Source organism: Paramormyrops kingsleyae, chromosome 5 (genome assembly GCF_048594095.1).
Source record: "Paramormyrops kingsleyae isolate MSU_618 chromosome 5, PKINGS_0.4, whole genome shotgun sequence".
NCBI lineage: Eukaryota > Metazoa > Chordata > Actinopteri > Osteoglossiformes > Mormyridae > Paramormyrops > Paramormyrops kingsleyae.
Window position 1 is genome coordinate 29,478,243 of NC_132801.1, and position 26,457 is coordinate 29,504,699.

The 26,457-nt window shown below is 40.5% G+C and overlaps 1 long non-coding RNA gene across 1 annotated transcript; it reads right to left on the bottom strand.

The window, feature by feature from the left end:
* Nucleotides 1-2,156: 2,156 nt before the first annotated feature.
* LOC111837003 (uncharacterized) lies at nt 2,157-26,169 on the bottom strand. Its single transcript, XR_011991878.1, has 4 exons — nt 25,116-26,169; nt 24,865-25,022; nt 24,554-24,746; nt 2,157-2,545 (listed from the first exon to the last, which is right to left on the bottom strand). It is a non-coding gene; the product is annotated as an uncharacterized lncRNA (long non-coding RNA).
* Nucleotides 26,170-26,457: the final 288 nt, after the last annotated feature.

Here is a 26,457-nt window from a genome sequence, read left to right on the forward strand (position 1 = left end):
TAATGAGATTATACTGTGGAGTGCAAACATGTTAAGATTATAGTTAATAATAAAGATGATGGGTGCACAATAATAGGCTACAAAATGAAAGCTGTAACATATATTTGCAAGTCAATGGCTGTCCATAATTTTGTGATTCTGATACATCTTGCACTTTATGTGACTGTGTGATTCTGACTGCTACGGGCCTAACTAACTGCAGTAAATGGAAACATAATCATCACAGTTTTGGATGCATGTTCAAGAACTGGCAGGGGCCCCCTTATGCCCCCCCCCCCCCCAAAAAAAAAGGTAAACACAACCCCTTTTGTATGTGCTGTTATCTGTTTAACAACTATGTAAATACGTTTTTCTAAAACGCTACTCAGTAATATTTTCTTAAAGTAACTGAATTGTAATGAGTCAATGAGTATTACCGACAACAAGCAATGAGTATCTGCCTCAAACCAGTGATGGCCTTAATGATATACACAAACATGCACATGAGTGTCTGATAATTTCTTGAAGTTCTCCAGATGTCTGTAGAATGCGCAGGGAGTTGAGTGTGTCAGTAGCAAGGCTTTGAATCAGTTTAAGGAACGAAAAGGAACATTGGAAACAATCGATAGGCCTAATTCGCTAGGAACAAAAATGAAACCGGAACCTTTATATATATTTTTTAATTTTTTGGAACGGAAACATATATTTGAAATAATGGTAACGAGTAAATAATGCTATTTTTCATTCTTTTATTTATTACAACAAATGAAATATATTTTCTGTGTGAAATAACTTTGGTGTGGAGTTAACTTCCTGTCTTCCTCTGAATGTCACTCACATCTCTGGATAGCAGACATAAGTTTACCAGCAGCAGGTGGTGATATGGTGTGAAGGTGAAATGTGGTCTGGTCTCTCTATTTGCAACCAGAGGAGGTAAATATTATGCTATATACCTCATAAATGTTGGTCTTAGACATAAACTTCATTAATGTTTGATAGATAAGCTACCATGTTAAGAGAACTAATGTTGGAAATAGCTAGCTAGCTCAAGTTAGGCTAACCATAATGTATGTGCCCAATATGGCATATTAGCAAGCTTGTTTTGCTGTGGCATTAAAATGACATAGTTTCATATTTTTCCCATATAAAAGTTTCTGTTAAAAATGCGACTGCACTGAAGAAACCCAATGCATTAGAGTCAAATATCAATAGACATTTTTATACCATCCGAAATACACATATTGTCATGTCAGGCAGCCCTGCATGGAATGTTATTAACTGGTAGGCCTATTTAATTTGGTCCTAAACAGTTTAGGAACGCCAAACCAGAAACAATTAAATGACCAATTCTGCTCGGAACAAACCAATCTAAAACGTTCTGGCTTGAAGCCCTGGTTAGTTGTCTTGCCACCCATGCTACTTAACAAACTAAAATATAACTAATGAGCTGGAAGCCAAGGTCGAGCAAAAACGAACATAAATGAAGAATCCATTTGCATTAATCCGTGCATTGTGATGTGTTTCAGTATCTAATTAAAAATTTCAGACCATCATTGGATTATTAAATATTTTAAAAGTAAAGAAAACATTTGAAAAAGTCCAGAAGCAACAGATCTTGAGTGTATTCCAAAGGCTAATAATGTAGCTATCAAACAATATTAGTTTGGTAGTAGAAGATCTCTGAACACACCAACAAATTCATGTACAAGCTCATTGATTAATATTTGTGTCTTACATGTTTAAATTTTATCTTGATATGCTTGAATATTGAAATATACACATGCTGCAGCTGTTTGCCTTTAAACAAATGTGTATGGCATGTGTAACCAATTTTTACAGTAAAGAAAAATAAATTTTTTTTGCATGTTCATCTAGGGTCATGCAAGTTTTGCATGAAAGATATACAATAAGCTTGCTTATTTATTTATTATTTTAATCTATGAGCCTCTTTATTTAAGATCCATCAAACTAAGGAACACTTGATGATGTTTCCTTTGTCATCCAAAAGCAACTTCTGGCAGTCCTCAAGCTTTTTGCACAGCAACCCAAAGAGCAGTACTCACAACAGTACTCACAATGTTTCCCTGCTGTCAAGACTCTAACACATGGTGTGGTATGAGGCTCACTCGTCTTGTGTCACTTGTGAGCATTCGCATTTATGTCTGACATACGGACGCAGCAAAGCCACAGTTACATAAGCTAAAATCCCAGCTAGGTTGACATTGACTTTAATCTCAGAAATGTGTTACTTAGATGCAAGGTTCTCACCAGATAACATGTGGCAGTAAACACTGAAGACAGGCAAATGATGGTAGAGTGGGAGAAAGGCGGATTGACAGACAATGCAGCCAATATGTGGAAAGCCATCTTGGATACTGAACTGCCAAATGCATGGTGCTTCCTAAGCCAATGGACTCCTCTTTCCCATTTTTCATGCTAAACCAGGACTTACAGCACTGGGAACAGGGTCTTGTAAAGTACCTTTCCATTTGTGATGTGACAACAAGGTGGAGCTCCAGGTTCCTGATGTTCTAGCAGTTGGCTGATGTTTCTGGGTTGTCAGGCTCTACCTGTCGGAGACAAATGGCACACAGCACATTAATGAGAGGCAGTAGAGACTGATGGATGACGTTCACAACATGCTCAAATCTTCTGAGGAACTAATCAGGGAGCTAAGCTCCACTAATGCATGTATTTGAGCTGTTCAGTCGGAGGAGACGACACCAAAACGTTAAGTGCTGAGTGACACAGTTGACTATGGCATTAGACAAAGAAGAACTCTGCTTTCAAGTCTGCTGAGGATTATTTTTTGGGAAATTGGAAAAATGGCCTCCTGGTTGTTTTATGGCGAGGTATATATTTCAGGTGCAGAAAACGCTGGTGCTCATGGTCACTGTGTCACGTGGGTAGGAGACCAAAGCATCCAACTGCACTACAGAGGCACTGACCACCAGGCACGTGCACAGGTAGGGCTCAACCTGTGCAGAGCACATGCCCTTTTTGTAATTACACTCGGAAGTGCCCTTTTTTTTGGGGGAGTTTTTTTTTTTTTTTTTAAATACATCAATGCTATTGGTAACCCTTTACGTCTGTGTGTATTTTTAACAAATATTTAACCAATTAAAGGCATTAAAAAGCGCATCTCTTAGAACCGCTCAAACTGTCAGTCAAACAGTTTGAATGAACTTGGGGAGCAATGAATCATGGGATTGGTCTTCTTTGGCGAGGATGCAACCGATGTAGCTTTGATATTTTGGGATGGGGCAAGAACAACATCCTGGAATTTTTACCATCATCTGTACTTCTGTTCTTAGTATTGGAACTGGTCTTCGGATATGGAAGATGACATAAATGAACAAGAAGCAGGCAGTGATACAGCAAAACAAGAACACAAGTACAGTCAAGTAACACCCAGTGATTTCCTTTTGACATTTGTATTGACTATTGACATTTACTAGAGTGTGGTTTACGTTTTTATTCCAGATATATTCTTTTTATTTTTGTACAGTATATAACATTCACACCTAGCTGGACTTAGCATTTTGTTTGGAAATGGACCGAATCTGAAGCTCTGATTTCCTTATTCTACAGAAAAGTAAAAATCTTGGATGCTGAACTAGTTTTTCAGCATCTGCGTGGTTAAAATAAGACCTCGGAGAACAAACAAATATTTACATTCATAGTTGGTAGTAACAGCATTCAGGAAACACTGGTCAAAAAGGTGGGAGAACATCCTGGATGTGATGCCGAGCTACATTAAAATGAAAGAAAGAAAAAAAACTTTAAACCAAACTATCAGTTATTATGTAATAGACACTATAGCACAATAAAGCCACGCATGCTGAATGTGTGAGAAAAAAGGCCTTCAGTCAGAGCTACCTTTGTGTCGATGAAGAATTATGTTGCCTTTCCATTTATGTTACAACAATTTATTGCATCACAATAGAATTAGTTAGATATCCAGGCGGCTAAACAATGAAACCCAGGGGACGTATTTTTACATTGCATTTCATGTCTAAGGCATTAGCTGTAAAGTTTCCTGATTCACTGTCCAACAAACCGACATATTCACTGACTGTTTTTGATAAAACGTCAGGTTCTGACCAAGCAACTTGCACTAAAACATTTGAAAGAGGAATAGAATGGCTCGATTCAGGACATCTTGAGAGGTGGGCTTATTTTTCAGTAGCGATATGGATCACTTTGCTCTTGGACTGGAAAGTAAAAAAATGAAACCACATACCGCTAACAAGTCAATAATAACGATGTTAATTAAATTCTACTATCATCCACACTGCTATGTAATGTATACTACTACCAATAGAACGGCATTAATAATAATATGTAGTATTGTGTTATACATTAATAGCAATGCCTTGACTTTGTTAAGGTAAGCAAAATATTACGCTGAAGCTTTCAGATAGAATTATTTTCAGGGGAGAGTCTAAATCTTCATTTCCTCCTGTAGCTGTACGGTTGTTAAGGGTTAGGGTCAGTCAGAGGTGCTGCTTCGCTAAGAGATTTAATAGAAGAAATGATTTCATTGATTTGGGTCTAGCCAAACACAGCAGAACATGGAGGAAATGGCCAAAGGGTATAGTTAACCTCAAGATAATTAGCTATTATTTCAAATTTCAATCTACATTAACCTTTACGTTTTACACAGAAACTACTCCTGATCATGAGCAGACTTACTTCCCTGGCTGCAGTCACCTTAATGAATCAATATACCATTTCAGAAGATATTCCACCATTTTATTGTAGTTTATACGATTATTTCCAGAATGTTGTAATGTTTTATTTTTTTCCCTTTTTAACAAGGCGTATCATCAAAATCAATAGTTTCTTTTATTTATTCCACAGGGAGCCTGCCACTGAAATTCATTGATATAAAAAGTATACAAGAAACACATCTGTTCACTTGTTACATAACTAAGCCTTCATACTGAGAAATTATATATCTGCAAAACTGATTTTTCACTGCGTCGCTCACAAATGGCAAAATGCAAAATGTGGCCTTTTCAGTTCAGAAACGTAGAGATGGGTTTGGAGGAATGAAGGGCAGAGTAAAGTACGTTAATGCAGTGACAGATGGATCCAACAATGAGTGACGCTTTACATTTACTGCACCTTGATAATGTTTTTATAATGCATTCGTAGAACATTCAGTGCACCTTCATAATGCATTCATAGAAGATTCATAAGCAGCATGCAAGTACACCTTAACAACCTAACATACCTTAATGATTTTAATATACACTAATAACAAGCATTATAATCATATAATTATATACATTTTGTTATTAATGTATATTAATTAAATTATACTTACATGCTGCTTATGAATCTTCTATGAATGCATTATGAAGGTGCAGTTAATGTGAAGTGTCACCCAACAATGCAATGAAAAACAGAGAATGTGAAACATCACTCTCCTTAATAACACAGAAAGTTTAACCAAGGTAACCAATCAGAGTGCATTTGAATGCACCATATTGATAATAGTGGTATTGATACAATGTCAACAAGAACAACAATTACTAATTAACAGCTGACATTGCATATTAGTTTGTATATGAGTTTTATAACATTATGCTCAGGCAAATGAATGTATAAAAGTAAATTATGTATTACAATGCTTTGAGAAAACTGATAATTTATCATAGTCAAAATGTTACCATTGACAGCATTACTCTCAATTATTTACCAACAATTGTAAAGTATAATTTCTGTCTTAGGCCTAAATTGCTATTGCTTCTCATCAATGTGCCCCTCTGACATGCTAGAGTGGTTACAAATGCACGATTTGCATTTCTTTAATGATCTCGCGAGACACGGAGTGGCAGCTCTGTGACTTTGACTTTTAAATTTAGAGCACCGAATTTTGACGTGTCAGGAAAATTAACGGTCAACGGCATCTTGGTTTGACTCAGGGGACAATTAAGTATTTTTTTTTTTACTATTATTCTAATTAATATTTAAAATATCAATTAAGTTTTATTGAGATTACGTAGACACCACACCACTGGAGCAACCAAAATCACATAGTAGATAATTAATTACATTTAATTATTGACTGGCTGCACAGTTCAAGAGTAATTCATTAAAGGTTATTAAAGTAAAAGTAACAATAATAAAATTTGCACTGGGTCTCAGTGGGACAGGCAAGCGTGATGTTGCTCAGCATCCCTAATCTGGCGTAAATAATAACATCTCTTGTCGCTCTCCTTTCTCCACACAATTTAATAATTATTTATTCTGTATCCACATGGCTGAGCTTCATAACACATATCAGCACGTGCCAGTTACCTAGTGATTGGCATTTCTGCATGTCTACTGTAATCTCTAAATGTATAAGCATGCTTGAAAAGGCGAAGTTGCCATCGCAATGTTACGGTAATGTGGAATCCTGTTGGAAAATGAACGCTCCACATTCCCCGAGTTGTTTTTGCGACTGCCTGCCACAATTGTATTTAGCCACGCAAGCAGCAGTTACCTGCCTCAAGAAATATACATTTTAAACGCTGGTAAAGCTTTGTTTATTTATATTGACGCTCCTGTTTTGCTTAAGAGGTAGTCTGACATATGGGGTGAAACACTAAAGCTCTCCTGTTTGGCGTGTAAACACAAATGTCAGGCATATTTTCAAATATTTCAAAACACTGAGAACTGATGTTATAGTACATGGAAATAAGCCAAGTAAACAGAGAAGCTCGTAATTAGGTTTTGTGATGAGGGAAGACTTTGGTGTTGAGCTGAAAACCAATGAACTTCCTTTCTTATGAAAGGGAATTTAAGTTGCATTTTCGCAACTTTAGCTGAGCTTGTTCTAAATTGGACTTGCTTGGTTATCATTAACCCGGGCTGCTGCTTATAACATGAATGCTTTATAAAAAATCAAGCAAAGACACAAACAGAAAGTGGTGGGAATGAAACGGCGGTTAGCAAAGTGTAGCTTTGCTGTTCAGAGTTGCTGGTGGCTCGTTTGACTTTTTTCGCCCGAGTAATTTATCACGGACTATTGAGCGGAGACACGGGAGCTTTGCTGAGTTGTTGGAAGCGCGGTGAGAGACGACTCAATGCTGGAGAATGGCGTCAATAAATCTTTGCACCAGAAAAAATAACACCTGCCCAATTTACCTTAGCCAATAACTGTTTGACACAGCAATGTAGAGACAAACTGCCAGAGATAATGCTACACACGTACTTCCAGGGGTAAAACGAGGAAGGAAAATAATACAAACATTATGCTGTGACACACTGGCACCCCCCCCGCCCGCCCAAAAAACCTTTCCACAATAAAGGGTTGGAAGGTGGCTTTATGGATGGATAACACACACACATTTATATCTGTATCTTTGTGGGGAACGTCCATTAATTTCTATGGGAAAAACCCTAATCCCAACATGACGACCTTAACCCATAAGCAGCACTAACCTTAACCATAAGTAACCAAACAAAATACAAGGGTTTTGGCATTTTTAGGTTTTTGATTTTCAGTCACAGGTTTTTATAGAATTGACTTTACCCTTGTGGGGACCAAAAAGATGGTCCCCACAACATCAAAATGACAAGTTTTTATTATTATTTTTTATTAGCAATATATACATAACCTGCACACACAGACATGCACATTGAAACAAATAGCCAGACTGATGGGCGATAAATGTGTCACACATAATCATATCCAGCCATGGGTATCTAATACGTCAGCCTCATTAAAACAATTGGCATACATAGTGCAAAAACTGGTTTTTAAATTAATTTTCACCTGTTTTGTTTTCACTTCACACCTTCACTGAAGACCTGGACCTTGCTTGCCTCAGATATGTAATTCTGTTCACCGAGCACCTTTGAAAATGAAAATGCATGTTTTTGGATGTAATTTTGCATCCCGCTGTAGAAGCAGTACAGTGAATGGAGGTTAGTTTTTGTTTTGTGAGGCAGCAATTCTCATTCAAGCCAATATCTGTTATTACTGTACTGTATTGCCCAAGTCATATTTTAGTCTGTTTTTGGCCTCTTCTCATCAGACTGCAACAAGCATCTCTTCAGACTGCTTCATTGGTTTTATTGAGAGAAATGTCATGATGTAAAAAATTGAATAGATCCATATATTTCTTCTGGGTCAGTAGAGTTCAGCTACTGACAGAAATATGCAACAATGGACAACGGCTTAGCCTGCTATAAAACTGTAAACTTGACATAACTCTTTCTTTTCTAAAGTAAAAAAAACCCAAATAGGACGCTAATTCTTTGATTTGATATCTTGTCCTTTGAAAATAATGGGTCACAATTAAACTATTACATGTTGATTTTGTTATCCGAAAAAAAAACAAAAACAAAAACTGTGTCTGCTGATTTTGTGTGGTCTATTAGACATAGTCACTGACTTTCAAATATATGTGATTGCTTGATATTTAACAGTGAAGAATACTTTGGCTGTCCTATTTGGTGTGGTTTGTGGTCATGAATGTTGTGTTAAAATGTAACCACTTCATCTTCTCAATACTTATTGATACTTTGCCAATACAGTAAATCCATCCATCCATCCATCCATCCATCCATCCAGGGGGCCGGAGCCTATCCTGGAAGCAACAGGCACGACATAGGGAATAAAGTAGGATGGGGCATAAACCCATCACAGTGCACACTCACACATCATTCACTCATACACATTCACTCACACACCATTCACTCGCATACCATTCACTCGCACACCATTCAGTCACATATCATTCACTCGCACATCATTAACTCACACACATTCACTCGCAGACCATTCACTCACACACATTCACTCGCACACCATACACTAACACCCCATTCACTCGCACATCATTCACTCGCACACCATTCAGTCACATATCATTCACTCGCATACCATTCACTCGCATACCATTCACTCGCATACCATTCACTCGCATACCATTCAGTCACATACCATTCACTCGCACACCATTCACTCACACACATTCACTCGCACACCATTCACTCACACACCATTCACTCGCACATCATTCACTCGCACACCATTCACTCACACACATTCACTCGCACACCATTCACTCGCACACCATTCACTCGCACACCATTCACTCGCACACCATTCACTCGCACACCATTCAGTCACATACCATTCACTCGCACATCATTCGCTCACACACCATTCAGTCACATATCATTCACTTGCATACCATTCACTCACACACCATTCACTCGCACATCATTCACTCGAACACCATTCACTCACACTTCATTCACTCGCATACCATTCACTCGCACACCATTCACTCACACACATTCACTCGCACACCATTCACTCGCACACATTCACTCGCACACCATTCAGTCACATACCATTCACTCGCACATCATTCACTCACACACCATTCAGTCACATATCATTCACTTGCACACCATTCACTCACACACCATTCACTCGCACATCATTCACTCGCATCATTCACTTGAACACCATTCACTCGAACACCATTCACTCGCATACCATTCACTCGCACACCATTCACTCACACACATTCACTCGCACACCATTCACTCGCACACCATTCAGTCACATACCATTCACTCGCACACCATTCACTCACACACCATTCACTCGCACACCATTCACTCGCACATCATTCACTCGCACACCATTCACTCGCACACCATTCACTTGCACACCATTCAGTCACATACCATTCACTCGCACACCATTCACTCATACACCATTCACTCGCACATCATTCACTCGCACCTCATTCACTCACACATCATTCACTCATACTCCATTCACGCGCACACCATTCACTTACACACCATTGACACTTATGGGCTATCTCCAATTAGCCTCAGCATGTTTTTGGACTGTGGGGGGGAACCGGAGTACCCGGAGGAAACCCCATGACGACACGGGGAGAACAATCCCATGAAGAGTCAGGGTAGAGCCTCAAACTCTGGTCCCAGAGGTGTGATGCAACAGTGAAAAGGACTGTACCAATGCATCACCATCAGATACAATATATACAGTAGTAAATCTATAATGATTAGAGACAATCTGAAAATTCCATTAGTCTAACAGGTATTTGAAGAAGTTTTGTCAATATAGTTTTAATTTTTTGCATCTTTTACATGGGGGGACCCTTTAACTGAAAACCAAATGATGTATATACTAAACCCTTTAAAACATTTTCATATTTATATCATCTTCTTTCTAGTAAGTTCAGACTTAATGTAAATTGCGCTATTTTGGTAAATATTAATCTGAGTATTTAGTTAAACAAAACCTTATAAAAAGACTGAGTTTCACTGTCACGGGTCTGCTAGTCCTATTAAGTTTGAGCCGGCATTACTCATAACCTAAATGAAATAGCGGCTTGTGTCTCATTTCATAAACCTTATTCCAGCTTTCATTTGCTCTGTTGCAAACTAATAGGCGGCTTCTGTTTGCAATTAAACCGGTTCGCATGAAGCGTCTGACATTCTGCCTAAATATGCAGGCTAGCTTTCAGGCCTCCCACCACGTCTCCCCTTCGTCCACACCCCGTGCTGCAAAATCACCTCCCCGCACATGAAGGTCGGGGAGAATGAAAATTTCAGCATCAGATGAAAACTGTTCCCGGCACATTGTAAGAATTCAACCTGCCGGCTGCAGGGAAGTCTAGCTGGATGGGTGTGAGTTGATTGTTGTTAATTCGTGATTTTGAGAGAAGTTGACCTGGAGCACAGATTTGTTAGTGTTTAGCTTCTTACGGTGCCCTTTAAAAATTTCTTCATATATGAGGAGAACATGTGACACATCTGGGTCATTAATCTATCAATCAATTGAAGCAAAAATCAGTTACACAAAGGAGAGAGGAGGTGGGGGTGTGGATTATTGACCAAGGAACATTTCAATACATCCGTGCTCCGCCTTAATGTTTCAGGCACAGTACATAAAATCTTGTTCTTTCACTGCTGGTAGGTGTGATTAGTCATGAAGGATCCTACTGTGGAGAGGCTGATGGAAAATTAGAGGTGATAGGAGGACTCAATCGATACTATTTACCCCTCTGAAGTGAGCCCATATTAATCATCAGCAGAGGGAAGACAACTGATCGCTTTTTCCAAACACATTATTGATAGCCAGGGGAGAAGCTGAGGATGGAACGTTTTTGGAAATTACGCTTATTTACAGCACAATCTTTGACACTCTTGCATTTCGATGTGAAGGATGGAAGAGGAGAAGCGATTAAAGCTAGCCACGGCATTTTAGGAATTGTTTCCAGAAAGATTACTTCTGAAGGTTGTCTCAGTGAAAGCAATACTTACAAAATCAGCTTGAATTTGGCTACATCCTCAGTGGTTCAACAAAAAATCTAGTTGCCACAACACTTAACCCATAAACAAGGAAACACATATGCACAAAGTATAGAAAATAAATATGCATCCTATTTGAAGTTTAATTATATCTTCATTGTTCTCACAATGACAAAAAATTGGCTACAATTAGCTCCCTAAATCCTGTCCAGACAGTAAGAACTAAATATAATTGTAATGCTTATAATTATGAATGTTTAAACAGAGAGGGAGTGGGAAAAAGCAAACGGCTTCATGCCCTCTCACATTTCCACAATATTGTGTCATAATCAGATGTCTCCTCATTAGTGATTTTCGTTCAGCAACCCTGCAGCTTGACACTCTAATCCCATCTGTTTACCAGCTTTGGGACGCCCTCTGTACAGAAGTCATGTGTTAATCCTCGGAACCACTGATTGAGCGCACTGACAGTGCTGTGGCGTCCAATCGGAACATTTCGACTGTAATAATGTCTAGCCCACTCGCTGATGCCTGTGAAAAATGTTTATTCAACAAATAGAACTGCATAAATCAAGAATCACAGTGGCCAGCAGTCCCTTTCGGTGAGGGGCTGCTCTGCTCATCCTGACAAATGGTATACGTATAAAATGGCTCATAATATTTTCTTGTTTTTTTTGTCAGTGACTTGACAGTTCATTGTGTACTCGCAAGGAAAGACATATTGGGGAATTAGGCCCTGTCTTTAGCCGCTAATACATTTTTTGTGGCCTGGGCTTATTATGGATTCTGTAATGTTTCACACGTACATTCAGATAAACTTTGAGCGACTGGCTGTGGTGCGTGACCACATTCGCAGCATTTCTTCATAGCTGAATTGCCACGCCGTTCTATCTGTGATGTCTGAAGACATCATTTCAATATATTTTTTTTTTTCCCCAAAAATTATTTTCTCTCCCATTTCCCTGGTTTGTCAGTCATTCTAAACTATTTTTCCTTAGAGTGTTAACAACCCTCACCCACCAGAAAAGAGGCCAAATATGTGTCACATAATTACTATTTGGTGCAGCCTGTTCAGCTACAACTGTAAAATTGCAAAGCAGAACAACAAAACTTCACACGCAGGGATGTTCTTGTTATGGCTTTTGAATATGTTGTTTAAAGTTTTCTCATCACGTTCACTCTTCCGTTATTTTAAAACTGCTTTTGGAAAATATTTCCAGTAAAAGCTAATGAGTAAAGTGTTACGTTACATGGAAATATCTGCATATTAGCTTTGCGTGGGGAACAACTGAGTGGGAAAAATACTTGCTGTCATGCATGTTCAGCGTTGGCCGGTAGACAGGGTGTCTATCATAAAGTGATTCATGCTCCACTCATCATCAGTTATCAGATCTGCTGAGCTGCTGATGACTGTGGTGAAATTGTTTCGTTTTAAAGGGATTTTTTTCATTAATATAATACATTCAAATCTGAATGGCAAAGCAACATTTCTATGTATGAGAATACAATTTTTGGATTTGGCTCAGTTTAGTTGATGCACTGTTACAGCAATAGAGGAGAAACAACTCGAGTAGATAGTATTAAATATGTTAGACTGACAGGTTGTGTGAATCATAAATTATATAATCGTATAATATGTCATATATTGTTTAATGAAAAGAATTATTTACAGCATGTGGTCTTATAGAAACTTCTCTTGCTTAGCCCTGTTCAGTGCCTCATTACCCTAAGAGTGAGTGTGAGTCGCAGCCCTTGCTGTACCCGTAATGACTTTGGCTACTATAGGGCAGGTTCATAACAGTGCGACTGTCTCAGTCGGCTCCCACATAACCTGTCAGGTACCAGCAAGTCTGCGGGGCCCAGTGCTGGGAGATACACACTTCCAGCTAGCTCTCCAGCATGGAGTGCAAACTGTAATTTGTAGAGAAAGCAAGCAGTTTCAAAGATAGTTCACTGAAGTAGTGAACACCCCCCCTCTGCAGCATATGGGCAGTTTGTGGGGGGGTTAGCACTGGCCGTGCTGCTCAGACAGGGTAAAAATGAAGATTAGAGAGAGAAAAAAAAATGTAATAATACAAAATTATAAGCATATATAAAATGAAATTTGAAAAACCTTCAGTCTGAGATTACATGTAGAGTGTAGATTATGGACTGGTGCACCACTCTGAGCCTTTATGAATATCATACAATTTCTGAAATGTCTTCTATGCTTCAAATGCAAGAAATAAAGATTTGGTTTAGGTTAAATTTCAGTTTGCCTCACTTCTGACTTTGTTAAAACCACACAACTTAAAGGTCATACGACAAATGTCACCCTTGGCTATGATTTACAGGCAATCCTTGGGATAAGACCTCCCAACTGGTGGACAGCTCCTACTTACTAACAGACTGTAATCAAGCTTATTATATTAAAAATTCAAGTTAAATACAATGATTTGTAATAACGAATGCACGCGCTACTTTGTGACGCTCGCTAAAACATTGCGTGGATTTTGCAGTTTGTCGGCTTGAGGCACAGTACAGTTCCATATGTAGTTTAAAGACAGACTTACGAACAAATTTCGGTCGTAACCGGTGGACTTATAACCTGCATATAAATCATTCTGTTTAACCAAACAAAATATTCACAAATATGGTAACTTCATGGTGAAGTTAATATCCACAAATATGCTAACTTCACGGTGAAGTTAAATGTATTGCAGAATCATCTAATCAAGTAATTTGAACTTATACTGCAAAGGTAAAATTATTCAAATTAAATGAAAGGAACAGAATTCATTAATATTGTTGTTAATTCGATGTCTCCCAGTGTTCCCAAATGCATGTTCATTCTTCTTAATGGTAGTTCTCTTTCTCTTTTACCCCTAATATTTCCAACCATTAGGATCATTTCAGAAAATAACTTCTTTCTGGTCATTTGTACTGCAAGTGAAATTTCAGAATGTATTTGATGGAGGATCCACTTGCTTGTTTGCCTTGTCAACACTGGTAAGTCTAAGCAGGCACCGAAGTTCAAAGCTGTCAATACTCATCCTGTCCTGCTTCTCCATTGGCCCAGTGTCTCATGCATGAAGAGTCACAGGAAAGGACAAGGAAATTCTGAACAATTCTGATTTCTGGTCTTAAAGATGCATCAGTACCTTTGCATATTCTTTACATGATTCTTCATCACAGGCCTTTCAAATTCCAGATTTAGAATTACAAATAAATTAAATGCTATTCTTTTGCAATTAAACAAACAATGAATAAGAATGGTCTTACTGCACAATATTACATTGACAATCTGACCAGTTGTTTGCACAGTAATCTTTACCTATTAAAATCACTATAGAACTGAGCCTTTTACAGAATTCTTATAAAGCACAGAACAACAGTTGTGACTTTAGTCTTGGTTTATCTGGATGGTGTTTAAATCTCACTTTAGACTGCTAAATGACGCAATCAACTGTTTAATGTTTTCAAATGTTCTGCATTCGGAGGAAATTCTCAGCAGTTAATGCATTATCAAAACAGAGAAATAGAAAGATACACAGTGGATAATATATAAGCATATATAATGTAGGCAAATCCATGACAGTGAACTGCAAATTCTATATGTGTGGTGGCGCTGGAGATGACCTCATAGGAGAAAGAGCTTATTTCTGTTTATGGACAGGCAAGATAGCATTTTCCCCACCTGTCTACATGAGTCCAGCATAAGTGGAAATCATGTAATACTGGGCCTGCAGTCATACTATCCACAAAATTTTTCTTCCTAGTGCATTTTGGGAACCACATAGTGTTCACCTGAAACAACCATGTCAGTCTTGTTGAGGTCTTAGGGGCCTGACTTAGCTTGATACTGGCTCTGTGCCTTTTGTATCTTAAAGAGTGCCCCAGTTTCATGATAACACTCCGTGATTCAGACGGCGGATGAGCTCATCTGAGGGAGCGATTTCCTTTTTTTTATTACATATGGTTCACTTGAGAATCTGTTGCCTGGCACATTTTGTTGTCTCTGTTGCTGCACATTTACTGGGCACCAAACAAGTTAAATAAAGACATTCTATTTATTATCTGAGTTACAGGTCTTGATGAATTGTTACAAAACAGTCAGTGTAGTGTATTTAACAGTATAATTGCTGTATAATTAAGCAGGTGTACGTACTAATTTATTTGGAAGTGTTACTGTAATGAATCACTTTTTCTAACTGACTTGACATGAGGATAAATGTCTTTAGAAAATGTTTTCCAAACGTTTGCGGGCACCCACGCAGACTGCAGACATGAACACCACCTCCACTTAACATGGGTCCCCCTGCTCTCTGCACGACACCGAAGACATTTAAATATCAACAGAGACAAGGCTCAGAGTATAAACAGTCTGATCGTCATGCACAGAAACACGTTTAATTGCTTTAGCTCCGCAAATAAACACGCATTTGGCACTTCCGTCGGCCGTTCTCACTATAGTCACATGACACTGGCTGCTGCGTTCTTTTCCTCCCCTTCAAAATGAGTGGGATTATAAGTGCCAGGGTTTCAACTAGGGAAACGTTTTTTTTTTTTTTTTTCTCACCAAATATGGTCGGCTGCTGCTGAGGCATATTTGTAGATGCTGCATGAATATGCATACAAGCATGTGCCGTGTTACGGACTGACGTCCCATCCAGGGTGGCCCCTGCCTCGTGTCCCGTGATGGGCTGATGGCCAAACCTAGGTGTCCCCTGCCTCGTGCTATGCAATGGATTGATATTCAATCCAGGGTGGCCCCTGCCTCGTACCCTGTAATGGGCTGATGACCAATCCAGGGTGGCCCCTGCCTCGTACCCTGTAATGGGCTGATGACCAATCCAGGGTGGCCCCTGCCTCGTACCCTGTAATGGGCTGATGACCAATCCAGGGTGGCCCCTGCCTTGTGCCTTCTGATGGATGGATGTCCAACCCAGCATGTCCCCTTCCTCATCCCCTAAAATGGACTGACACCCAATCCCAGGTGCCCCCTGCCTCATGCCCTGTGATGGATTGATGTCCAAACCTGGGTGTCCCCTGCCATGTGCTCTGCAATGGACTGATATCCAATCCAGAGTGGCCCCTGTCTCATCCCCTGTGATGGACTGATGTGGGTGTCACTTGCCTCGTGCCCTGCAATGGACTGATGTCTAATCCAGGATGGCCCCTACCTCATGCCCTGTTCTTGTGGTAGAAGGCTCTAGGCTTAGCATGACCCAGTACTAGATAAGTGGGTAGAAAACATGGATGAATGGATAGAAGAAAATTGTTCCACTCTGATTTACTGCAGAGGGGGCACCCATTTTATAGATAGGAGGTTAACTGTGAGGACACAAATGAGCATGATGCTAGCACCAGAAGATGTCATGCTACCATTTTGTAGAGCTTGGTCATCAAGTCAGACACTTTTGTCTCACAAAATAGACCATAGAAAACGAAAACATGAAGGGTGGGGTAAGACGATATGAGGAGAGGCGGTGGGGATAATCACAGGCTATTTGCAATCTCCTAATTAGCTTTTATTTGATAACTTGTTTTTGAATGATAAATTAGCCTTCTTGCGAAATGTGATACCAATAATTTGATAAATGTTATGAACCTAATTACAGCTTCCTGCTGAAATGGGAGGCTGGCTCTTAGAAATACGCAGGCAAATACAAAGCATCAAAGTAAATCAAACGCTCTGACAGTAGCTGCAGTGTCGATTCACTGTGCCACTTGCCACTGTAGACCATTACAGTGGGATGGAAAGAGAACTAAGGTGTGGTGGTCATGATTTTGCCCTGAATTGCTTCTCGGTCTTGCCGGGTCCCCGATAACTATGGTCTGGATCACCTGTGAAGTCAGTGAGGAGAGAGCACCATCCTGTTTTGGGTGCATGTCATTCTCCTTGATGGATCAATCACGCATCCCCAGCCCCAAAACTCAAGAGGGGGGGTGGGTAACAGGCGTAGCTGACGGCCAGACTGATAGGGTGAAGGAAAATCGTGGCTGAAGTAACTGTCATTTTTATTTACTTACTTTGGTAACAGTGTTTTTGGGACTTTCGGCAGAGTATCGAGTTTCAGGCGCGTCTCAAACTTCATGCATGAGGAGTAGGGTGTGTTTCTCTTGCCTTTTATTTGTTTCAGGCCCACGCTTTACGATCGCTTCCACTAGGTAAGTGACCAGACGGCGTGGCGTCTCTCTGAGAACCTGGGCATGCTAATGGAAGGATGGTATGGGGTTCCCATGCAGGGTCCAGCTAGCTTAGCAGCTTAGCAGGGACTGCCTAGCAGGGACTGCTTAGCAGGAACCGTCTAGCAGGGACTGCTTAACAGGGACCTTCTAATAGGGACTGCCTAGCAGGGATCACCTAGCAGGGACCGTCTAACAGGAACTGCCTAGCAGGAACCACCTAGCAGGGACCGCCTAGCAGGGACCACCTAGCAGGGACCGCTTAACAGGGACCATCTAATAGGGACCGCCTAGCAGGAACCACCTAACAGGAATCGCTTAACAGGTACCGTCTAACAGAGACCGCCTAGCAGGGATCGCCTAGCAGGGATTGCTTAGCAGGAACCGCCTAGCAGGGACCACCTAGCAGGATCCGTCTAACAGGGACCGCCTAGCAGGGACCGTCTAACAGGGATCGTCTAGCAGGGACTGCTTAACAGGGACCGTCTAACAGGGACCGCCTAGCAGGGACCATCTAACAGGGACCGCCTAGCAGGGATCGCTTAACAGGGACCATCTAACAGGGACCGCTTAACAGGGACTGTCTAACAGGGACCGCCTAGCAGGGATCGCTTAACAGGGACCGTCTAGCAGGGATCGCCTAGCAGGGACCGTCTAACAGGGACGCCTAGCAGGGACCGTCTAACAGGGACCGCCTAGCAGGGACCGTCTAACAGGGATCGTCTAGCAGGGACTGCTTAACAGGGACCGTCTAACAGGGACCGCCTAGCAGGGACCATCTAACAGGGACCGCCTAGCAGGGATCGCTTAACAGGGACCATCTAACAGGGACCGCTTAACAGGGACCGCCTAGCAGGGATCGCTTAACAGGGACCGCCTAGCAGGGATCGCCTAGCAGGGACCGTCTAACAGGGACCGCCTAGCAGGGACCGTCTAACAGGGACTTCCTAGCAGGGACCGCCTAGCAGGGACCGCCTAGCAGGGACCGTCTAACAGGGACCGCCTAGCAGGGACTGCTTAACAGGGACCGTCTAGCAGGGATCGTCTAGCAGGGACCGCTTAACAGGGACCGTCTAACAGGGACCTCCTAGCAGGGACCGCCTAGCAGGCCCACTGAGGGCTTCACCAACCCTGTCAGCCCACCGATGCAGATTTTTTTTTCTGAGGTGAAATTTCTAGTTTGGTTCAGTGGCGTTTCTTCGGCTGCAGCGGGCAAATGTCACCGCCGCGCTGAATGGAGCTCGATGATTCGCCCATCCTTTTCCATTTAAATTTACTGCAGTTTTCCTTTCTGACACCTGTTTAAATCAATATCTTCCTCTCTGGGTCGCGGGCCAAATATGCTGAGGCGCCCGCCGACTGCTTCTCAAATCCACTAAAATCAACACAATAATTGAAATATTTTCAAGCTGATTACACCGAGGCCTGAGGCTAGACTGGTTGCTAAGGGTATGCTCCCTGGTTGCTAGGGGGAGTAAATCATCTTGCATTATTTGATTTTTGTTATAGATATGAAACCGCTACTCCCTCGATTAAATGTCTCGCAGTCTAACACCTAGGGGACCAAGGGAAAGAGAAAGGAAGCAGCAACCTTGACCCCGTCAAATAAATATCTCTAACTTTTCCTGTCCTTGGGCTTTAAGTCTTTCTGCTCGACCTGCCCGCATGTATCTATCTATCTATCCATCCATCCATCCATCCATCCATCCATCCATCCATCCATCCATCCATCCATCCATCTATCTTTGTTTGTTTATTTATTTATTTATTATCTGTGCATGTTTTACTAACAAACTTTAGGAAATAAGAGGATTGAGTGAACCAAAGAAGAAAATGGATATAGTCCTAGGGATGGCATGAAAGCGAACAGCTTTATTCATTCTTTTTTTTTGGCAGCTTTCACATTTTGTCGAACCTTGCCAAGAATCTACGATCTTGTTGCTAGTACAGTCTTTTAATTTATATATATATATATATATATATATATATATATATATATATATATATATATATATATATATAAACATTTCCAGTATGCTCCACAGAAAAGGCCTGGAGGAAGATGGAAGTGTCACTGCACATTTTAAAAACATTTTATTGGGTTAAAATTGATTTATATATGGAGAGCAATATGACATATATAAAGTATTTAACAACAAAACACATGACAGCCTCTAAATAATTGTGTATGATTTGTTTATAATTATAACATATTAAAATATATGTTGCTGTTCATTACCTATTTCTGTCTGTTGTATGTGGAATTTTGAAAAACTACATAAGTTCTTATTTTGAACCAACCTGAGTGTTTCAGTATTTCCATCTTTCCATCTCAAAAAATTCACATTATTATATTTCATAAGTGGCTGCTGTTTCATCAGCGTTCAAAGACACACAAAGGCGAAGAAACACCATTAACCAGAGTCCACTTGTCCACATTCATATTCCGCAGCTTGCTTATCATTTTAAATTAGATTTTAAACGAAAATGTCCTTTATTCCAGCCGCCACCCTTTAATTCCCCTTGTAATGAGCTATCTTTAAAGCTTTCAGTATTGCCTGTTTGAACTTTAAAGTGTGAACTCTGATGTGTCGTATAAGTCAACTATTTGATGTCATAAACAGTCAGAATGCTGCTCAAATGCACAGTGTGTTAAAATAAATTGATGAAGCGCATTAAAAACAGATACGAAGAGGACGCATTAAATATTCAAATTTAAGCTGTAATCCTGTGATCTACATCAGGCAAATCTGCCTCATATTACACATTTCATAAACATCCACCCCAACAGCACAAGATCAGCTAATATTATTAAATCTCTTAGGAGAATTACTTAAATTATTTGGATTAGAATATTAACTTACTGGTCTGTGATGGACTGGTATCTGGTGCAGGGTGTACCCCAGCCTTGAGCCCTGTGTTTCCTGGGAGATGGATGGATGGATGGATGTTGGGAGAAATGCTGGAATAGTTGACATTGTTTTTAAAATGCTTTCCTCAACGAGAATGACAAAACTGAAGTGGATTTTAGTTCTTTGTTGAACTGCAACCATCATGCAGGGAAAGGGAAATATATTTTGTGGTAAGGTTTTATTGTAGAAAATACTATCCTAGATCAATAGGGCAATTCACACTGCTGTGGATACTGGAGCAGAAAAGAATAGACTTAATGTAATTTCTCTACTGTTGCCAGGATTTTTAACTGTTAACTCCTGTCAACAATATCGAACTGTTGTGCCTGTGTCCAAAATCGAGATTTTCACTATAAAATGTCATATTAACGCATAAACATTACATTTATTCATCTTAAATCTGCATCTTTAGTCTAATAGGAGCACTGTGAAGAGAAAAAAATATGCATGCATTCATTTTTGCAAAAATGACCTGTGCAGACTGTGATGAGAAAATGTGTCTGCATTTGTTATATGAGTAATATTCCACGGCACAGTGTGAGAGATGCGTACGCCGGTGAATGTGTTAGTATTATCTACGGGCAACCCCTCAATTAGCAGTGACAGTGTAGTCGAGCTGACAGGAGGTGACAAACTCATAAGCGGTGACACAAAAATCCATTGTTTCATTTAGACAAAACTGGGTGATATTTTTAGCTTCTGGCTTCAGCCAGTCTGGACTTTCAAAAACCACACAAGTACAAGCAAAACACGGACTGGCAAGGCGAAAACCATAAACACTAACATCTTCATTAATGCAAACATTTTCTCTCCTGTGGCTAACTTTATATAGCTAGACATGTATAATGGTGACTTATATCCAAACAGGAAATTCTTGGGGCAGTAACGAAGTCATGGTGTTCACATGAAACAAAGTTATTTGAGCCTCTATTGGAAAACCTCATGAGGGTGTATAATGTAAAAACCAGAACGTATGTGAATCACTGGAGTCTACGATGAAGTAACAGGATGCTAGGATGCAAATGAACATGCAATACAATATGATCAGGAGATGATCGCATTAAGGTTAAAGTATTGCACAGAAACATCTCTTTTAAAAAAGTTACATTTCTGTGTTTTTTAACCACAGAAAACCAGAACATAAAGATGCTTTACTGCTGCAAGTACTTAGAAATGGAGTAAAACCACACAAAACTGCAAACTGTGGGAGAAATGAAAATATCAAGCTATTCATTAAGATGCTAGCAGTTTATTTACGTTCATGGTGACGTCCTGCAGAGAAATAATATAATCTGGGGTTACCCCATTCCAGCTAGTGAGGTAATAGCAAAGAACTGTCCAGAGAAGGATTGTCAGCTGACTGCAGAGTATTTAAAGAGGCTTCACGACTCCAAAGCAAACTGATGCGGTAAAAATGCTATGAGCATCCATCCATATGTGTCACTGTAGTTGGCAGGAAGCAGAATCCCGCCTTTACGAAATCAGGGGGCCCACAACAGATTTAAAAATGGAAACACTCGAACAGAAAAACTGATGCAGTGCAACACTCAAACACATGCTGCTGTGAAACAGCTTCGGAAGCCCAGCCTGCAGGACGCGACTGTTCATTTGATTCTGACATACAAAACCAAGAGTTCTTCTCAAGCATGAAGAGTCTCGCAGCAGCTGCCTGCTCTGCTCACGCGGTATTTTTCATAGGAAACTCGCCCTACATGAGGTTTGTCCTGCCCTTATGTGCTGGCTGTGAACATGCATCAGCACAACAAATTACACATCACAACGAAGCATGTAGCTAATTCAATTTCCCTAAACATCCATAAAACATTCCTATATGCCTATATTTTGATGAAAATGTATATATATGTGTATGTATAGTACATTTATACAGTTACAAAAAATTGCCACAAGAAAGCAGTTCATTCAACAAATAAGCTTGGATCTTTAATACGTGGCTATAGTTTGTTTTAATTCATCATGCTGCATTTGGCCGTTACTTTGTGGCCACCACATCATATTATTTTGCTGATTTCTTTTTCTGACATCAATATCCACAACAGCTCTTCGAAAACTGTAGCTGAAGGCGTCACGTCTTCACATGTTTATCAGCTCTTCACTCTCTTGAGCACGACTTCAATTCCATCGAGGATACGCGGACGGGAAATATTCTCGAGTGGAGCATGTTACACAAACACACCAATCAACATGGATATTATGATTAAATATTTTAAACATTCATAAATATCCATAAATAAGTACTGTTTCGTATTGGATAATGGGTAAGAAAATACACTGAAACTAATGAACAATAAATCAGAATAAAAAGCATTTTAAAATCATAATACACAGTTTGTGTGAAATGCATTTTAAAATCATAATACACAGTTTGTGTGAAATGCTTGTGTTTTCTATGCCGCACGTTTTCCCTTCCCTCTGAGAAGGAAAAAAAAAATCAGCCGGGACAAAAATGAAGATGACAAGAGGTGGAAAGGATTCAAGAAAGTGGCGAAGGCCTGCTGGATTGTGGGGAGATGGAGGAAAGATATGGCCTCCCAGGCGATCAGCTGGCTGGCCCGCTTGGGGGGTAAAAGAGCACCACATCCACTTAGGAGAAAAACACCAGTGTACCCCCACAGCCTGCCTACTATGGGCGTGTGCTCACAGTCTGGAGCAATTACAAGCAAGCAGACAGTAAACAGTCCAATATGTGTCCAATAGCAAGATTTTATGAGTCCATTTGTGGGAATTTGAGATTAGATGTGTAATAAGTCTTCAAGCATCAATGCCTTAATTTGTTTGTGATATTGAAGATAAGTGTAAATTAATAATGCTTCTTTCATTCTGCATCATCCATAAAAAGACATAAGCGAACGTTCCTGAACCTAAAGACTGGAATACCTACCAATAGTCTGTGTTTATCAACAAATGTATATTTACGTGCCTGCCCCCTACATGCCACAGTCATATTTAATTAAAAACCGACTTGTGGTGTATTTTTGTGATAAATCAGCAAAAGGGAATTATTTTCCGATAATGACATGTATATAATAATATTACGGAGACGTGCAGATTCACTTTTCGCAGCATGTCTGCAGATTGGACGTCCCCAGGGGAAAATAGATGGCATGTCATTTGGCTTTTGAAATGAGCCTCATCGACTTTGGCAAAATCCATTGACTCATGTGCCAAGTTGGGAGACCAATCACCAGCGAGCTCTGCAAACACAACTCCCATTCGTTACTCTTATTCATTCCTATTAAAGCTGACATCTTTCTGGAGGGAGTGAAAAGTGACGGATGGGTTTCAGAACCAATAACCTAACAAAGAGCCCAATTAGGCTGCAAGAAGATGCATTTATACACGTACATATATGGTCATTTATGCCTCAGTCTATAACTGAACAGCAAAGGAAAAAAGATGCCTTATTGATACTAAACCCAGACAACACAAACACAAAACCTTATACAGCACAAAGTATGCCCTAAATGCCGATTGTACTTGAGTCATCCTAGGGTAATAATTTTCATAAAGTACTTTAATTTAGTCAAATAATCTTTGGGAATGCTAACACAGGGAATGTTTACTTAAGTTATGTCAAAAGATTTTACTCAGCTTCTGTAAACAGCTTCTGAGAAAGTTATTCCAGAAATAATAAAAAAAAGATCTATTATGTCACAGATAAGCTGAGAAGTTACTTCCACTGCACTGCAATATGTTTGTAGATTACTCGCCCGTAAATATGAAGGCACAGCAACTCCGACACTAGACTAACGCACTGAACTGCAATAGTGTACACTAAAATGACATCAGGTCCTTCTGCACTGAATCTTGGTCCAATGGGAATATTCTTGGACATCACCAAATGTATCTCGTTACTACAGTAACACTGATCTGGGATGATACTAGATATTAGTTCCTTAGACACCAGTGTAATGCTACCGTTTATGAACCAAAGTGATTGAATTGTACTAAAAATTGCATTTTGAAAATAAAATAAAATCTCTTCAACTCTGATTCCAAAGCAACAGTGAAAAGTTTGTTACATTTTTACCACAGGATTCCACTCATATCATCATGTGACTAAGAACCTACCATTCTGTCAACTTTTCCACATCCCAGAGAACCTACCATTCTGTCCACTCTTCCACATCCCAGACAACCTACCATTCTGTCCACTCTTCCACATCCTTGATGACCTACCGCTCTGTCCACTTTTCCACATCCCAGACAACCTACCATTCTGTCCACTCTTCCACATCCCAGACAACCTACCATTCTGTCCACTTTTCCACATCCCAGATGACCATGGAGGGCAGGGTAGGTCCACTTTAAAAACCAAGACGTCATGCTTACATTATCTCTCATTAGATTGACTTCTGTAGTACAGTCCTGGCAAGAAATGCATACATTTGCTTACAAATATATGACAAAAAAGGCAAGTAAACATAATACATTTATATCTAAAAGAGAGCACTATATAATTACACAAGAAAAGGTGGCACTTTACCTGCGGACAGACATGTTACTTTGTTTGAGGACTGGGGTTTGAATGAAGAGATAAGGTCAGTGTCTGCAAATGAAGCCGTTTCTTTGCTTCTTATTGGTGGCGGGCCAAGTCAAGCAGCTCTCTTACAATATGTTGCCCAGTTTCATGTTGACTTAACACTGAAATATGGAGACACAGAATTAAGTAAGATATCTACAGAGGGGAGATCAAGGGGCTTTCGAAAGCAGCCTAGTCATCTCAATATTACTTACACTTGGAGCACAGAATCATGGGGCTCTTGTTTTGTTTTTGTTTACTCATGAAAGCTCTGCAATCTGTTGGCTCGCTTCATCCTGAAACGACGATTGTTCCACCCCTCTGACACTAATTATTATTAAGAATAGCACGGAGATATAACACTGAAATATTTTAGTACAACTATAATAGCTTTGTTAACATCCCTTTTTGCGAGAAATGGATGGTGTAAAAGGGGAACGGGGGATTAAAAATTTACATATCTTAATAGACAAACATGTACTCAGTCTCTCATCAAAAGTGCCATGTTGCATCTTGGGAATTGTAGCATGTGGGCTTGGAACCCACTCACTCCCATTGTCTCTTGCCCTGGTAGGGCACAGCATGCTACAATAAACATGAATAGATTTCCTTTGCCCCATGGGACAATTACCATAGATTATTCAGCAGGCTAGGAGTCTGCTTTATTGTACCAAAGGATAAGAAAAGAACCTCAGCGCTGCACTCTGGTTTTGATGCTTTTAGATACCTTATGAAAATTCTGTTTCATTCTGTTCCCCAATTAGTTGTGAACTGAACGGGATTTGCAGGCAAAAATGTGTCAGACACTTTGAGATAGTCGGCGCCCGCCTTTCCGAATGAGATCACTGCTAGCGCTAATGACGAGGTCAAGTAGAAGAGAAAGGCAGCGCATCGCAGCCCGTCTGCGGATTGAGACATATTTGTACACGCCGAGCGCTGCCTTTACGCGCACGGTGACGAATATAAATCGTTATTTGCTTCTTTATTTGCTTGGGTTGAGAGCGCTTGCCGTCGCCGCCAATAAAGCCCCTTCCGCTAAACAGCTCCGTGCATGTTTCATTTGCTGTCGCAGTGTGAGGGAGCCGGCTATCGCCGCACGCCTAAACCGCGGCTTGTGTTTAACCAAAGCTTTTTAATATCCCGTGTAGGCATGAGGCCCGGTCCGCCAGGTGAGCGCGGAAGACCGATCCTCCTCCCGCAAGCTTATCTGTGTTGCATCGCGACGCAAAGCTCCGCTGACCCAGATTCCGTGTTTCTGCGTAGCGCAGCAGCCGCGCTTCCTTTTCCTCCGGAGCGAAGACCCCCCCCCCGATCTCCGTGCTGCGGATCCCCCCTCCCCCGTGGTTTAGCCCCAGACATATGGGGGTGTGATTGGTGACCAGTACACTTCGTGCGCATTCATAAGCGCGGATGTCAGAGCGCTTACTGAGTGGTACCGCTCCAGACTAACCGTCTGTGTGCGCGCCTGTGTGTAAACAGCAGGTCCGGGGCAGGGAGGTACTACCCTGCTGCGATCGGGGGTCTCTGCTGGGGCCCAGGATCAGGTGGGGGTAGCGC